The 17,561-nt window shown below is 54.6% G+C and overlaps 1 protein-coding gene across 1 annotated transcript in view; it reads right to left on the bottom strand.

Annotated features, from left to right (window-relative positions):
- pkd2l1 (polycystic kidney disease 2-like 1) overlaps window positions 1–17,561 on the bottom strand; it is a 118,137-nt gene that overhangs the window by 69,859 nt on the left and 30,717 nt on the right. The window lies entirely within an intron of this gene.

Raw genomic sequence — 17,561 nt, forward strand, 5'->3', positions numbered from 1 at the left:
CCTAGGGGAAGTGGACAGTGAGGGACTGGGGAAGGAAATGGACAGTGAGGTGCTGGGGAAATGGACAGTGGGGGACTGGGAATGGACAGTGAGGGGACTGGGGAAGTGGACAGTGAGGGACTGGGGAGGATCAGTGAGGGGACTGGGGAAGTGGACAGTGAGGGGACTGGGGAAATGGACAGTGAGGGGACTGGGGAAGGACAGTGAGGGGATGGGAATGGACAGTGAGGGACTGGGGAAATGGACAGTGAGGGGACTGGGGAAGTGGACAGTGAGGGGACTGGGGAAAGTGGACAGTGAGGGGACTGGGGAAGTGGACAGTGAGGGGACTGGGGAAATGGACAGTGAGGGGACTGGGGAATGGACAGTGAGGGGACTGGGGAAATGGACAGTGAGGGGACTGGGGAAGTGGACAGTGAGGGGACTGGGGAAGTGGACAGTGAGGGGACTGGGGAAGTGGACAGTGAGGGGACTGGGGAAATGGACAGTGAGGGGACTGGGGAAGTGGACAGTGGGGGAAGGGGACAGTGAGGGGACTGGGGAAATGGACAGTGAGGGGACTGGGGAAGTGGACAGTGAGGGGACTGGGGAAATGGACAGTGGGGGACTGGGGAAGGGGACAGTGAGGGGACTGGGGAAATGGACAGTGAGGGGACTGGGGAAGTGGACAGTGAGGGGACTGGGGAAGTGGACAGTGAGGGGACTGGGGAAGGGGACAGTGAGGGGACTGGGGAAATGGGACAGTGAGGGGACTGGGGAAGTGGACAGTGAGGGGACTGGGGAAGGGGACAGTGAGGGGACTGGGGAAGGGGACAGTGAGGGGACTGGGGAAATGGACAGTGAGGGGACTGGGGAAGGGGACAGTTGAGGGGACTGGGAAGTGACAGTGAGGGGACTGGGGAAGTGGACAGTGAGGGGACTGGGGAAGGGGACAGTGAGGGACTGGGGAAATGGACAGTGAGGGGACTGGGGAAGTGGACAGTGAGGGGACTGGGGAAGGGGACAGTGAGGGGACTGGGGAAGTGGACAGTGAGGGGACTGGGGAAATGGACAGTGAGGGGACTGGGGAAGGGGACAGTGAGGGGACTGGGGAAATGGACAGTGAGGGGACTGGGGAAGGGGACAGTGAGGGGACTGGGGAAGTGGACAGTGAGGGGACTGGGGAAGGGGACAGTGAGGGGACTGGGGAAATGGACAGTGAGGGGACTGGGGAAGGGGACAGTGAGGGGACTGGGGAAGTGGACAGTGAGGGGACTGGGGAAGGGGACAGTGAGGGGACTGGGGAAATGGACAGTGAGGGGACTGGGAAGGGGACAGTGAGGGGACTGGGGAAGTGGACAGTGAGGGGACTGGGGAAGTGGGACAGTGAGGGGACTGGGGAAGGGGACAGTGAGGGGACTGGGGAAATGGACAGTGAGGGGACTGGGGAAGTGGACAGTGAGGGGACTGGGGAAATGGACAGTGAGGGGACTGGGGAAATGGACAGTGAGGGGACTGGGGAAGTGGACAGTGAGGGGACTGGGGAAGGGGACAGTGAGGGGACTGGGGAAATGGGACAGTGAGGGGACTGGGGAAATGGACAGTGAGGGGACTGGGGAAGGTGGACAGTGAGGGGACTGGGGAAGGGGACAGTGAGGGGACTGGGGAAGGGGACAGTGAGGGGACTGGGGAAATGGACAGTGAGGGGACTGGGGAAATGGACAGTGAGGGGACTGGGGAAATGGACAGTGAGGGGACTGGGGAGAATGACAGTGAGGGGACTGGGGAAGTGGACAGTGAGGGGACTGGGGAAGTGGACAGTGAGGGGACTGGGGAAATGGACAGTGAGGGGACTGGGGAAGGGGACAGTGAGGGGACTGGGGAAATGGACAGTGAGGGGACTGGGGAAGGGGACAGTGAGGGGACTGGGGAAATGGACAGTGAGGGGACTGGGAAATGGACAGTGAGGGGACTGGGGAAATGGACAGTGAGGGGACTGGGGAAGTGGACAGTGAGGGGACTGGGGAAATGGACAGTGAGGGGACTGGGGAAGGGGACAGTGAGGGGACTGGGGAAATGGACAGTGAGGGGACTGGGGAAGTGGACAGTGAGGGGACTGGGGAAGGGGACAGTGAGGGGACTGGGGAAGGGGACAGTGAGGGGACTGGGGAAGTGGACAGTGAGGGGACTGGGGAAGGGGACAGTGAGGGGACTGGGGAAGTGGACAGTGAGGGGACTGGGGAAGGGGACAGTGAGGGGACTGGGGAAGGGGACAGTGAGGGGACTGGGGAAATGGACAGTGAGGGGACTGGGGAAGGGGACAGTGAGGGGACTGGGGAAATGGACAGTGAGGGGACTGGGGAAATGGACAGTGAGGGGACTGGGGAAATGGACAGTGAGGGGACTGGGGAAATGGACAGTGAGGGGACTGGGGAAATGGACAGTGAGGGGACTGGGGAAATGGACAGCGAGGGGACTGGGGAATGGACAGTGAGGGGACTGGGGAAATGGACAGTGAGGGGACTGGGGAAGGGGACAGTGAGGGGACTGGGGAAGTGGACAGTGAGGGGACTGGGGAAGGGGACAGTGAGGGGACTGGGAAATGGACAGTGAGGGGACTGGGGAAATGGACAGTGAGGGGACTGGGGAAATGGACAGTGAGGGGACTGGGGAAGTGGACAGTGAGGGGACTGGGGAAATGGACAGTGAGGGGACTGGGGAAGTGGACAGTGAGGGGACTGGGGAAGGGGACAGTGAGGGGACTGGGGAAGGGGACAGTGAGGGGATTGGGGAAGGGGACAGTGAGGGGACTGGGGAAATGGACAGTGAGGGGACTGGGGAAATGGACAGTGAGGGGACTGGGGAAGGGGACAGTGAGGGGATTGGGGAAGTGGACAGTGAGGGGACTGGGGAAATGGACAGTGAGGGGACTGGGGAAATGGACAGTGAGGGGACTGGGGAAATGGACAGTGAGGGGACTGGGGAAATGGACAGTGAGGGGACTGGGGAAATGGACAGTGAGGGGACTGGGGAAGTGGACAGTGAGGGGACTGGGGAAGGGGACAGTGAGGGGACTGGGGAAGGGGACAGTGAGGGGACTGGGGAAATGGACAGTGAGGGGACTGGGGAAGGGGACAGTGAGGGGACTGGGGAAATGGACAATGAGGGGACTGGGGAAGGGGACAGTGAGGGGACTGGGGAAGGGGACAGTGAGGGGACTGGGGAGGGGACAGTGAGGGGACTGGGGAAATGGACAGTGAGGGGACTGGGGAAGTGGACAGTGAGGGGACTGGGGAAATGGACAGTGAGGGGACTGGGGAAGTGGACAGTGAGGGGACTGGGGAAGGGGACAGTGAGGGGACTGGGGAAGGGGACAGTGAGGGGACTGGGGAAGGGGACAGTGAGGGGACTGGGGAAGTGGACAGTGAGGGGACTGGGGAAATGGACAGTGAGGGGACTGGGGAAGTGGACAGTGAGGGGACTGGGGAAGGGGACAGTGAGGGGACTGGGGAAATGGACAGTGAGGGGATTGGGGAAGGGGACAGTGAGGGGACTGGGGAAATGGACAGTGAGGGGACTGGGGAAGGGGACAGTGAGGGGACTGGGGAAATGGACAGTGAGGGGACTGGGGAAATGGACAGTGAGGGGACTGGGGAAGGGGACAGTGAGGGGACTGGGGAAGTGGACAGTGAGGGGACTGGGGAAGGGGACAGTGAGGGGACTGGGGAAATGGACAGTGAGGGGACTGGGGAAATGGACAGTGAGGGGACTGGGGAAGGGGACAGTGAGGGGACTGGGGAAGTGGACAGTGAGGGGACTGGGGAAGGGGACAGTGAGGGGACTGGGGAAGGGGACAGTGAGGGGACTGGGGAAATGGACAGTGAGGGGACTGGGGAAATGGACAGTGAGGGGACTGGGGAAATGGACAGTGAGGGGACTGGGGAAGGGGACAGTGAGGGGACTGGGGAAATGGACAGTGAGGGGACTGGGGAAATGGACAGTGAGGGGACTGGGGAAATGGACAGTGAGGGGACTGGGGAAATGGACAGTGAGGGGACTGGGGAAATGGACAGTGAGGGGACTGGGGAAATGGACAGTGAGGGGACTGGGGAAATGGACAGTGAGGGGACTGGGGAAGGGGACAGTGAGGGGACTGGGGAAATGGACAGTGAGGGGACTGGGGAAGTGGACAGTGAGGGGACTGGGGAAATGGACAGTGAGGGGACTGGGGAAGTGGACAGTGAGGGGACTGGGGAAGTGGACAGTGAGGGGACTGGGGAAGGGGACAGTGAGGGGACTGGGGAAGTGGACAGTGAGGGGACTGGGGAAGTGGACAGTGAGGGGACTGGGGAAGTGGACAGTGAGGGGACTGGGGAAGTGGACAGTGAGGGGACTGGGGAAATGGACAGTGAGGGGACTGGGGAAATGGACAGTGAGGGGACTGGGGAAGTGGACAGTGAGGGGACTGGGGAAATGGACAGTGAGGGGACTGGGGAAGGGGACAGTGAGGGGACTGGGGAAGGGGACAGTGAGGGGACTGGGGACGTGGACAGTGAGGGGACTGGGGAAGGGGACAGTGAGGGGACTGGGGAAGTGGACAGTGAGGGGACTGGGGAAATGGACAGTGAGGGGACTGGGGAAATGGACAGTGAGGGGACTGGGGAAGTGGACAGTGAGGGGACTGGGGAAATGGACAGTGAGGGGACTGGGGAAGGGGACAGTGAGGGGACTGGGGAAGGGGACAGTGAGGGGACTGGGGAAGGGGACAGTGAGGGGACTGGGGAAGGGGACAGTGAGGGGACTGGGGAAGGGGACAGTGAGGGGACTGGGGAAGGGGACACTGAGGGGACTGGGGAAATGGACAGTGAGGGGACTGGGGAAGTGGACAGCGAGGGGACTGGGGAAATGGACAGTGAGGGGACTGGGGAAATGGACAGTGAGGGGACTGGGGAAGGGGACAGTGAGGGGACTGGGGAAGTGGACAGTGAGGGGACTGGGGAAGGGGACACTGAGGGGACTGGGGAAATGGACAGTGAGGGGACTGGGGAAGTGGACAGCGAGGGGACTGGGGAAATGGACAGTGAGGGGACTGGGGAAGTGGACAGTGAGGGGACTGGGGAAGGGGACAGTGAGGGGACTGGGGAAATGGACAGTGAGGGGACTGGGGAAGGGGACAGTGAGGGGACTGGGGAAGGGGACAGTGAGGGGACTGGGGAAGTGGACAGTGAGGGGACTGGGGAAATGGACAGTGAGGGGACTGGGGAAGGGGACAGTGAGGGGACTGGGGAAGTGGACAGTGAGGGGACTGGGGAAGTGGACAGTGAGGGGACTGGGGAAATGGACAGTGAGGGGACTGGGGAAGGGGACAGTGAGGGGACTGGGGAAGTGGACAGTGAGGGGACTGGGGAAATGGACAGTGAGGGGACTGGGGAAGTGGACAGTGAGGGGACTGGGGAAATGGACAGTGAGGGGACTGGGGAAGGGGACAGTGAGGGGACTGGGGAAGGGGACAGTGAGGGGACTGGGGAAGTGGACAGTGAGGGGACTGGGGAAGTGGACAGTGAGGGGACTGGGGAAGTGGACAGTGAGGGGACTGGGGAAGTGGACAGTGAGGGGACTGGGGAAGGGGACAGTGAGGGGACTGGGGAAGTGGACAGTGAGGGGACTGGGGAAGTGGACAGTGAGGGGACTGGGGAAGGGGACAGTGAGGGGACTGGGGAAGTGGACAGTGAGGGGACTGGGGAAGGGGACAGTGAGGGGACTGGGGAAATGGACAGTGAGGGGACTGGGGAAGTGGACAGTGAGGGGACTGGGGAAGGGGACAGTGAGGGGACTGGGGAAGTGGACAGTGAGGGGACTGGGGAAGTGGACAGTGAGGGGACTGGGGAAGTGGACAGTGAGGGGACTGGGGAAATGGACAGTGAGGGGACTGGGGAAGTGGACAGTGAGGGGACTTGGTAAATGGACAGTGAGGGGACTGGGGAAATGGACAGTGAGGGGACTGGGGAAGGGGACAGTGAGGGGACTGGGGAAGGGGACAGTGAGGGGACTGGGGAAATGGACAGTGAGGGGACTGGGGAAATGGACAGTGAGGGGACTGGGGAAGTGGACAGTGAGGGGACTTGGTAAATGGACAGTGAGGGGACTGGGGAAGTGGACAGTGAGGGGACTGGGGAAGGGGACAGTGAGGGGACTGGGGAAGTGGACAGTGAGGGGACTGGGGAAGTGGACAGTGAGGGGACTGGGGAAGTGGACAGTGAGGGGACTTGGTAAATGGACAGTGAGGGGACTGGGGAAGTGGACAGTGAGGGGACTGGGGAAGTGGACAGTGAGGGGACTGGGGAAATGGACAGTGAGGGGACTGGGGAAGTGGACAGTGAGGGGACTGGGGAAATGGACAGTGAGGGGACTGGGGAAATGGACAGTGAGGGGACTGGGGAAGTGGACAGTGAGGGGACTGGGGAAGGGGACAGTGAGGGGACTGGGGAAGGGGACAGTGAGGGGACTGGGGAAGTGGACAGTGAGGGGACTGGGGAAATGGACAGTGAGGGGACTGGGGAAGGGGACAGTGAGGGGACTGGGGAAGTGGACAGTGAGGGGACTGGGGAAGTGGACAGTGAGGGGACTGGGGAAGTGGACAGTGAGGGGACTGGGGAAATGGACAGTGAGGGGACTGGGGAAGGGGACAGTGAGGGGACTGGGGAAGGGGACAGTGAGGGGACTGGGGAAGGGGACAGTGAGGGGACTGGGGAAGTGGACAGTGAGGGGACTGGGGAAGGGGACAGTGAGGGGACTGGGGAAATGGACAGTGAGGGGACTGGGGAAGGGGACAGTGAGGGGACTGGGGAAATGGACAGTGAGGGGACTGGGGAAGTGGACAGTGAGGGGACTGGGGAAGGGGACAGTGAGGGGACTGGGGAAGGGGACAGTGAGGGGACTGGGGAAATGGACAGTGAGGGGACTGGGGAAGGGGACAGTGAGGGGACTGGGGAAGGGGACAGTGAGGGGACTGGGGAAGTGGACAGTGAGGGGACTGGGGAAGTGGACAGTGAGGGGACTGGGGAAGGGGACAGTGAGGGGACTGGGGAAATGGACAGTGAGGGGACTGGGGAAATGGACAGTGAGGGGACTGGGGAAGGGGACAGTGAGGGGACTGGGGAAATGGACAGTGAGGGGACTGGGGAAGTGGACAGTGAGGGGACTGGGGAAGGGGACAGTGAGGGGACTGGGGAAGTGGACAGTGAGGGGACTGGGGAAATGGACAGTGAGGGGACTGGGGAAGGGGACAGTGAGGGGACTGGGGAAATGGACAGTGAGGGGACTGGGGAAATGGACAGTGAGGGGACTGGGGAAGGGGACAGTGAGGGGACTGGGGAAGTGGACAGTGAGGGGACTGGGGAAGGGGACAGTGAGGGGACTGGGGAAATGGACAGTGAGGGGACTGGGGAAGGGGACAGTGAGGGGACTGGGGAAATGGACAGTGAGGGGACTGGGGAAGGGGACAGTGAGGGGACTGGGGAAATGGACAGTGAGGGGACTGGGGAAGGGGACAGTGAGGGGATTGGGGAAGTGGACAGTGAGGGGACTGGGGAAATGGACAGTGAGGGGACTGGGGAAGGGGACAGTGAGGGGACTGGGGAAATGGACAGTGAGGGGACTGGGGAAGGGGACAGTGAGGGGACTGGGGAAGTGGACAGTGAGGGGACTGGGGAAGTGGACAGTGAGGGGACTGGGGAAGTGGACAGTGAGGGGACTGGGGAAGGGGACAGTGAGGGGACTGGGGAAGGGGACAGTGAGGGGACTGGGGAAGGGGACAGTGAGGGGACTGGGGAAGTGGACAGTGAGGGGACTGGGGAAGTGGACAGTGAGGGGACTGGGGAAATGGACAGTGAGGGGACTGGGGAAGGGGACAGTGAGGGGACTGGGGAAATGGACAGTGAGGGGACTGGGGAAATGGACAGTGAGGGGACTGGGGAAATGGACAGTGAGGGGACTGGGGAAGTGGACAGTGAGGGGACTGGGGAAATGGACAGTGAGGGGACTGGGGAAATGGACAGTGAGGGGACTGGGGAAATGGACAGTGAGGGGACTGGGGAAATGGACAGTGAGGGGACTGGGGAAGTGGACAGTGAGGGGACTGGGGAAATGGACAGTGAGGGGACTGGGGAAGGGGACAGTGAGGGGACTGGGGAAGGGGACAGTGAGGGGACTGGGGAAATGGACAGTGAGGGGACTGGGGAAGTGGACAGTGAGGGGACTGGGGAAGGGGACAGTGAGGGGACTGGGGAAATGGACAGTGAGGGGACTGGGGAAATGGACAGTGAGGGGACTGGGGAAATGGACAGTGAGGGGACTGGGGAAATGGACAGTGAGGGGACTGGGGAAGGGGACAGTGAGGGGACTGGGGAAATGGACAGTGAGGGGACTGGGGAAGGGGACAGTGAGGGGACTGGGGAAATGGACAGTGAGGGGACTGGGGAAGGGGACAGTGAGGGGACTGGGGAAGTGGACAGTGAGGGGACTGGGGAAGGGGATGCCGAGGGGACTCAGGCTGTGGTTGCTGCCGGCGATGGTGGGAGGAGGCTCCAGGCCTACACTCGTTTGGCAGGAAAATTTCCAGCCAGCGGAAAAACAAAATGGCGGCCAGATTTGGGTCCATAGGCCCCTTCGATGAAGAGGTAGGGGGCTGTATACCTTATACTGAATACATTAGTGCTTATCTGGTGAAGAATAACGTGGACAAGGATCTGGTGGTCACCTTGAGGAGGTTGCAGGAGCACAGCCTACAAGATGGCGGAGGGGTGGGGTTGGGATGTGGCCAATGAAAGAAGTTTCAAGAAGTTATTTTTGACGCCCAGTTTGAAGAGAGAATGGGATAGTGTGAATCCCGCATTTTGGTACGGAAAAGTGTCCCCTTTGTCACCTCTTCAACCATGGGATTGGCCCCGTCACCATGGCAGCAGATCCACATTGACTCCGCTGGGTGAGTGGGATGTGCCCAGTCCGAGTGACCGGATGCGGGGGCTATGAGGTCCCCGTTGATGGACTCAATGCCAGACAAACGCAATGACGTATCTCCCTGATTTAGCAATCCGGAACAAGTGGTCAGTGACAATGGGCCCCAGGTTGTGATACGGGATCTCCTGGAATACATGGAGCTTCCCGGAATCAGGCATGTGGGGCGAACACCGTACCGTTCATAGAGAAGGAAAGGAGAGAGTGCAGAATGTAGTGTTACAGTCATAGCTCGGGTGTAGAGAAAGAGCACCTTAATACAAGGTAAGCCCATTCAAAAGTCTGACAGCAGCAGGGAAGAAGTTGTTCTTGAGTCGGTCGGTACGTGACCTCAGACTTCTGCATCTTTTTCCCGAAGGAAGAAAATGGAAAAGAGGACATTTGGGGTCCTGAATTATGCTGGCTGCTTTGCCGAGGTAGCAGGAAGTGTAGACAGAGTCAATGGATGGGAGGTTGGTTTGCGTGACGGATTGGGCTACATTCACGATTTTTTTGTAGTTTCTTATGATCTTGGGCAGAGCAGGAGGCCATACCAAACTGTGATACAACCAGAAAGAATGCTTTCTATGGTACATCTGTAAAAGTTGATGAGAGTCGTATATAACATGCCAAATTTCCTTAGTCTTCTGACAAAGTAGAGGTATGGGAGGGCTTCCTTAACTATTGTGTTGGCACGGTGGGGGGGACCAGGACAGATTGTTGGTAATCCAGTCACCTAAAAACTTGGAAGCTCTTGGTCCTTTCTACTTCTTCCCTATTGATGTAGACAGGAGTAAGTTCTCCTTTACTCTTCCTGAAGCCGATGACAATCTCCTTTGTTTTGTTGACATGGAGGGAGAGATTATTGTTGCCGCACCAGTTCACCAGATTCTCTATCTCATTCCTGTACTCTGTCTTGTCATTGTTTAAGATCTGACCCACTGCAGTGATGTCGTCAGCAAACTTGAAAATGGAATTGGAGAGGAATTTGGCCGCACAGTGTATAAGGAGTATAGTAGGGGGCCGAGAACACAGCCCTGTGGGGCACTGGTGTTGAGGACGATTGTTACAGTTCCAGCATAACACTGGGGCGGCACGGTAGCACAGTGGGTTAGCACTGCTGCTTCACAGCTCCAGGGTCCTGGGTTCGATTCCTGGCTTCGGGTCACTGTCTGTGTGGAGTTTGCACATTCTCCTGGTGTCTGCGTGGTTTGCTCCGGTTTCCTCCCACAGTCCAAAGATGCGCGGGTTAGTTTGATTGGCCATGCTAAGAAATTGCCCCTTAGTGTCCAGGGACGTGTAGGTTAGAGGGATTAGTGGGTATAATATGTAGGGATATGGGGGTAGGATCTGGGTGGGATTGTGTTCAGTGCAGACTCGATGGGCCGAAGGGCCTCTTTCTGCACTGTAGGGTTCTATGATTCTATAACCTCTATGCCTCAGCTACTAAAGGCAAGTATACTATATGCCTTCTTATTGTTGTTTAGCTTTCTAAGAGATTGTTAATTTTACACTCTCGAGAAACATCCTACTATTGATGCTAAATTGGCTGCTTTATCGTTTACTTGCTTTATCCTTGTCTCTATTTTTAAGCAGACAGGATTCCGTTGGAAACATTTACCTCCAGTGAGAAAACTTTATCCAAGGATATTTGAGTGCACCCAAAGAAACTCCAGTTTCCTGTCTAACCCCCTTCTGGGACTTTCAACCAGCCTTTTCACCAATGTTCCAGTATTATTACTTATGTTTATTCTTTCACCTCTAGTCCATCCCCAGTTGCCCCGTGAGCTGGATGGTTTCTTTGTGGAATGCTAGGCTGTGGGTCTGGAGTCACCTTTAAGCCAGGCCAGGCAAAAATGGCAAATTTCCTCCCCTGGAGAGGCATTAGTGAAGCAGAGGAGTTTCAGATTGATGGCCACCATCACCGGAACCAGCTTTCAATTCCAGATTGAGGAACCAAATTTTCATTTCACCGGCTGCCCTGCTGGGATTTGAACCCATGTTGTCTCGATTACTGACCCAGCCATGACACCACTACACCACCATCTCCACTGACATCTCACTTATGGGCAGCACGGTGGTGAGCACTGCTGCCTCACAGCGACAGGGTTCCTGGGTTCGATTCCCAGCTCGGGGTCACTGTCTATGTGGAGTTTGCACATTCTCCCCGTGTCTGCGTGGGTTTCCTCCGGATGCTCCGGTTTCCTCCCATTGTCCGAAAGATGTGCTGGTTAGGTTCAGTGGCCGTGCTAAATTCTCCCTCCGTGTATCCTAACAGAATGGAGTGTGGAGGGGATTTCCACAGTTAATTCATTGCAGTGTTAATGTAAGCCCACTTGTGACACTAATAAATAAACTTAAAACTTATGAATGATTTTAGCTAGTTGTTCCAGCTCTTGTATTAACCCATTCATTCCCACTACCACTCTGAAAGTTTTGCCGCTTTATATCTCTGCCAACCCTCACTCTCCAGAATATTTCCTTTTCTCCCATGTAGCTACCATCTCTAATATAACCTGTCCTTTGTCTTTCCAATCCTTTTTTCTGTGTTTTCTATTTTTTGACTTGATTTTATTGTGTATCACCTTGGCTTTGTCATGGATTATTTTGAAGTCTTATTTTTCCGCTTATTCAGGGAACTCTATAACCTTGCGTCTCCTGCTTTTACTGCAGCACCTTGAGATGTTGAGATAAAGTTGGCCTACAGTAATTATAGAACATAGAACATTACAGCGCAGAACAGGCCCTTCGGCCCACGATGTTGCGCCGACCAGTTAAAAAACAATGACCCACTAATCTAAACCAATCCCTTTTCGTCCATAAACCTATCCACCAATCTCTTAAACGCCCCCAAACTAGGCGCATCTACAACTGCAGCAGGCAGGGCATTCCAATCCCTCACCACCCGCTGGGTAAAGAACCTACCCCTGACATCCGTCCTATAACTACCCCCCCTTAATTTAAAGCCATGCCCCCTCGTGCTAGCTTTCTCCATCCGAGGAAAAAGGCTATCACTGTCCACCCTATCTAAACCTCTAATCATCTTATATGTTTCAATAAGATCCCCTCTTAGCCGCCTTCTTTCTAGCGAAAACAACCCCAAACCCCTCAGTCTCTCCTCATAGGACCTCCCCTCCATACCAGGCAACATCCTGGTAAACCTCCTCTGCACCCTTTCCAAAGCCTCCACATCCTTCCTATAATTATGGTTCTGATGTTCTGTCGGGCGAGGGGTGAGGGAACTTTCATTGAAGTCAGGGTGCTGTCCTTAGGCCCTGCCCCTCCAGCTGGCTGATTCACACTTTCCTTGTTAAATAGAACCGAATTTTCACTGGGTGAAGCCCAGACTGTGAGCGTCACACCCGCTTTCTCGCCTGAACTAACACTCTGTGCAGTTTCGGGAAGATCCCATTCCTGGGATTCTACTTTTAACAATGGACCTGGTGTTAAATTTCAACAGATTAAAGAATTGGTTCTGATGTAAGCAATTAGCTTGTTTATTCTTGTTTGCCAAGTGTGTCACCTCACATTTATCGGGATTGAATTCCATGGAGTGTAAACACATCAGGCTCTCCGTTAACTCGCTGGTATTTGAATTTTAATGAGTCCCACTGCCAGGCGAATGATCATAGCTTTCTCTTCCTGCTGTGCTGGGAAACTGGATCCACCGGAACAGTGTGAAAAGAGCCAGATGTGAGCACAAAATCGCCCAGAGGAAACCCACGCAGACATGGGGAGAATGTGCAAACTCCGCACAGATGCAAGGTCAGAATTGAACCTGGGTCCTTGGTGCTGTGAGGCAGCAGCACTGTGCCAACCAGTGGGCGATCCATCTTGGTCTTCTCCTGTGGTTACAGATGCCAGCTTTGGGATAATTCAGATCACTCCAAATGGCATCAAGAAATGGCTGAGCACAGAAAATCACAGCCCCAACCATCTCTTGGATTTAGAGCGAGAGAGGTTTGTTTCAGAATGAGTTGCATCCTGAGTGAAGGTATCCCCGTACAGGCCCTTCGGCCCTCGATGTTGCGCCGACCAGTGGAACCAATCTAATGACCCTCTAACCTAAACTATTCCAATGTTATCCATATGCCTATCCACTGACCATTTGAACGCCCTTAAAGTTGGCGAGTCCACAACTGCTGCAGGCAGGGCATTCCACGCCCTTACTACCCTCTGAGTAAAGAACCTACCTCTGACATCCGTCCTATAATTACCACCCCTTAATTTAAAGCTATGTCCCCTTGTGTTAGCCATCACCATCCGAGGATAAAGGCTCTCACTGTTCACCCTATCCAATCCTTTGATCATCTTGTATGCCTCAATTAGGTCACCTCTTAACCTTCTTCTCTCTAACGAAAATAACCTCAAGTCCCTCAGCCTTTCCTCATAAGACCTTCCCACCATACCAGGCAACATCCTGGTAAACCTCCTCTGCACCCTTTCCAAAGCCTCCATATCTTTCTTATAATGCGGCGACCAGAACTGTACGCAATACTCCAAGTGCGGCCGCACCAGAGTTTTGTACAGTTGTAACATGACCTCACGGCTCCGAAATTCAATCCCTCTACCAATAAAAGCTAACACACCGTACGCCTTCTTAACAACCTTATCAACCTGGGTGCCAACTTTCAGGGATCTGCGCACATGTACACCGAGATCAACTGTACTTAGTCAACCGTAACTCGTTGATCAGACTCAGCTCCAGACCCCGTTACAGTTTCTGCTACAAACATAAACACCATTAAATTCCAGAAGTGACTCCGTTTGATATCAAAGGCAACTTCCATTTACACGTGGCACCAACAAGCTGTGGTACAATTGGAGCCAATGGAGATTGGGAAAAACTCACTCCTACTGGGAGTCATTCCTGACCCAAGGAAAACTGTGTTGTTATCGAAGGGAAATGGTCTCAATCCCAGGAAATTGCTGCAGGAGTCCCTCAGAACGAAATCCCACAACACCAGCTTAAAGTCCAACAAGTTTATTTTGTAGCAAATGCCACAAGCTTTCGGAACAGGCTGTCCCTTCGTCAGGTGGCTGGGAGTTGGTCCAGAAGGGACAGCCTGTTCCGAAAGCTCGTGGCATTTGCTACAAAATAAACTTGTTGGACTTTAAGCTGGTGTTGTGGGATTTCTTTCTGTTTTAGCCCAGTCCAACGCCGGCATCTCCACATCTGGAGTCCCTCAGGACAGCATTAAGACCCCATTATCATCAGTCACCTTCCTCTGCTGTAAGATCATAAGCAGGACCTCTCCCCAGTCAATGCACAGAGCTCACAGTGTGAACCCTCAGTGAACCAAGCAGCACCCACCCCCCGAGCTCTGAAACCTCTACAGCCCGACCGAGGGACGTGTAAGCTCGGAGGCAGAGTTGGAGATGCACAGAGCTGCCTGCACACTCAGAGAGGGAAATATAAAATTAAAAACCAATGGAGTCAACAGATAGGCCTGTCCGGGTGGCTCATGGGGGGTCTTTCCCACTCACAACCCCCCCCACCAAATGGAGTCTCTGGCTCTGATAGCCCCCATCACCCCCCCACTGGATGGCCAGAGGGAGTGGACTCTGGGAAACTATAGTGGCTAGCCACTCTTCCGTGGGCAAAATACAGGCACAACGGCAAATTCATCATTAATTATTTAATCTGGCTGTCCGACCTGGTAATGTTAAGATGGCGGCGCGGGCTCGTTGGGCCGAAGGGCCTGTTTCCCGTGCTGTTTTTGTTCTTTGTACTCCATTCAACCAGCGTCCAATCTCACTGATGGAACGTATCCCCCAGGGGTGGGACAGTGTTAGGGAGGGGTCTCGATTCAGGCCCCCGGCTATTTCCCCACTCGGTCTCTGTCTCCCGTTCACCGCCCCAGAGCCCGGGAAATCCTGTCCTTTGGCATTTCTGCTCTCCATTTACCAGAACGTTTCTGCAACCACCCCTCATCTCAACCTCTGATACCCCAGTAAAGCATCTCATCTTATCCACTCTCCTAACAAAACCCTGACCAATCACTGCCTTCAATCACTGGACAAGGGATGTCCACCAATGGCAATGGCCGATACTGGTTTAGCCTTTCACTGCCAGATCTGATTGGACCATATAAACTCTTACTCTCAACTGCCACAACCCTTCTCTATTTAAGGATCATGCTGAATAACACCCAAATATTGTTCTCCCGCTGCAAACCGTCTTCTTAAACCACCCCCATCTCCTTCAAATCCCCCCCCCATCTCCTTCAAACCCCCCCTGCCTCCTTCAAACCCCCCCTGCCTCCTTCAAGGGCTAATGGTAGGACTCTGAATAGTGTGGATGAACAGAGGGATCTAGGTGTATGTGTACATAGATCCCTGAAAGTTGGGAATCAAGTAGATAAGGTTGTTAGGAAGGCATACGGTGTCTTGGCGTTTATTGGTAGGGGGATTGAATTTAGGAGTCGCAGCGTCATGTTGCAACTGTACACAACTCTGGTGCAGCCGCACTTGGAGTATTGTGTGCAGTTCTGGTCCCCACATTATAGGAAGGATGTGGAGGCTTTGGAGAGGGTGCAGAGGAGGTTTACCAGGATGTTGCCTGGTATGGAGGGGAGGTCCTATGAGGAGAGACTGAGGGATTTGGGGTTGTTTTCGTTAGAAAGAAGGCGGCTAAGAGGGGACCTTATTGAAACATATAAGATGATTAGAGGTTTAGATAGGGTGGACAGTGATAGCCTTTTTCCTCGGATGGAGAAAGCTAGCACGAGGGGGCATGGCTTTAAATTAAGGGGGGGTAGTTATAGGACGGATGTCAGGGGTCGGTTCTTTACCCAGAGGGTGGTGAGGGATTGGAATGCCCTGCCTGCTGCAGTTGTAAATCCGCCTAGTTTGGAGGCGTTTAAGAGATCCGTGGATAGGTTTATGGATGGAAAGGGATTGGTTTAGGTTAGTGGGTCATTGCTTTTTAACTGGTCGGCGCAACATTGTGGGCCGAAGGGCCTGTTCTGCGCTGTAATGTTCTATGTTCTATGTTCTAAACCCCCCCTGCCTCCTTCAAACCCCTACCCCCTCCATTCCATCTCATCTCCTTCAACCACTGGCCCTCTCCCCCCACCCCCCCCCCGCAACACCCAACCCCTACAGGAGCTCCTGGATTTCTTTGTCGCTATGACTGTGACCACCCATAGCCCACCATACCAAACTATTTTTAGGGTCTCCCCTAAAACTTGCTGGTTTCTCTCCTATCTCCCCTCATACTCTCCCTGAGCTTATCAGAAACAAGGAACAAAGAACAAAAACAGCATGGGAAACAGGCCCTTCGGCCCAACGAGCCCGCACCGCCATTTTAACATTGTGAGTCCCCTCTTCACCCATGACCCTTGTTCCCTCGATCCTTTTCCAGACAAACTGCTAATCCCCAACTTCCCCTCGCCATGTTAATTGATATTGTTACCAATCCCCCTCCCTTAATAATCTGCCGTCATCGTCCCTATAAGTCTTCAGTAGTAAGAAAACCTCAGAACTGACAACACTGGGGAGATACGGGTCAGTGAGCTCGGTGTTGGATGGGGTATGAAATGAATAGTTCTAGCAAAACAGTCAATCCAAGTTGTAATAGATGATAATATAATGAATAAATAACTACTTTTAATATTGATAATGCCACAATTTCACTGACAAAAGGCACTAACAATATTAGGGTGTCAATACACTTATGAGTTTCAAATGTTTTTTTTAAATAATGTCAACACTTTTCTTGAAGATTAAGAATCTTGTACCTTAGGATCGTAGAACCCTACAGGGCAGACAGAGGCCCTTCGGCCCATCGAGTCTGCACCGAACACAATCCCACCCAGGCCCTACCCCCCATATCCCTACATATTATACCCACTAATCCCTCTAATCTACACATCCCTGGACACTAAGGGGCAATTTCTTAGCACGGCCAATCAACCTAACCCGCACATCTTTGGACTGTGGGAGGAATGATGTGGAAATGCCAGTGTTGGACAGGGGTAAACACAGTAAAAAGTCTGACAACACCAGGTTTTAGTCCAACCAATTTATTTGATAGTAAATTCACTAGCTTTTGAGGGGTTTCCCTCTTCTTCAGGTGAAAGAAAGATTCACCTGAAGAAGACGGAAACCCCTCGAAAGCTAGTGAATTTACTATCAAATAAATCAGTTGGCCTAAAACCCGGTGATGTCAGACTTTTTACTGTGGGAGGAAACCAGAGTACCCGGAGGAAACCCACACAGACACGAGGAGAATGTGCAGACACAAGGAGAATTTGCAAACTCCACACAGACAGTGACCCGAGCCGGGAATCAAACCCAGGTCCCTGGAGCTGTGAAGCAGCAGTGCTAACCACTGTGCTACCGTGCCACCCCAAAATGTCCTTCACCTTGCCAAAATATCAAGTTAGAAATTGTTCTTAAACATAAATTCAAATCAATGGATTGCACTAAATGCAAATAAAGCAAACCAGTTGTGAAAACCCATAATTGTGAGTATTACAAGATGTTATTAGCAGTTTCCACATTTTCTCAAATATTTTAAATGGAACAAATGGAAGTGAGTGTGCAGAAAGCGGCTCTCCAGGTTAACACACAGTAAAATGATT

The sequence above is a fragment of the Carcharhinus amblyrhynchos genome, chromosome 17 (assembly GCF_965287045.1).
Source record: "Carcharhinus amblyrhynchos chromosome 17, sCarAmb.v2.hapA, whole genome shotgun sequence".
Lineage (NCBI taxonomy): Eukaryota > Metazoa > Chordata > Chondrichthyes > Carcharhiniformes > Carcharhinidae > Carcharhinus > Carcharhinus amblyrhynchos.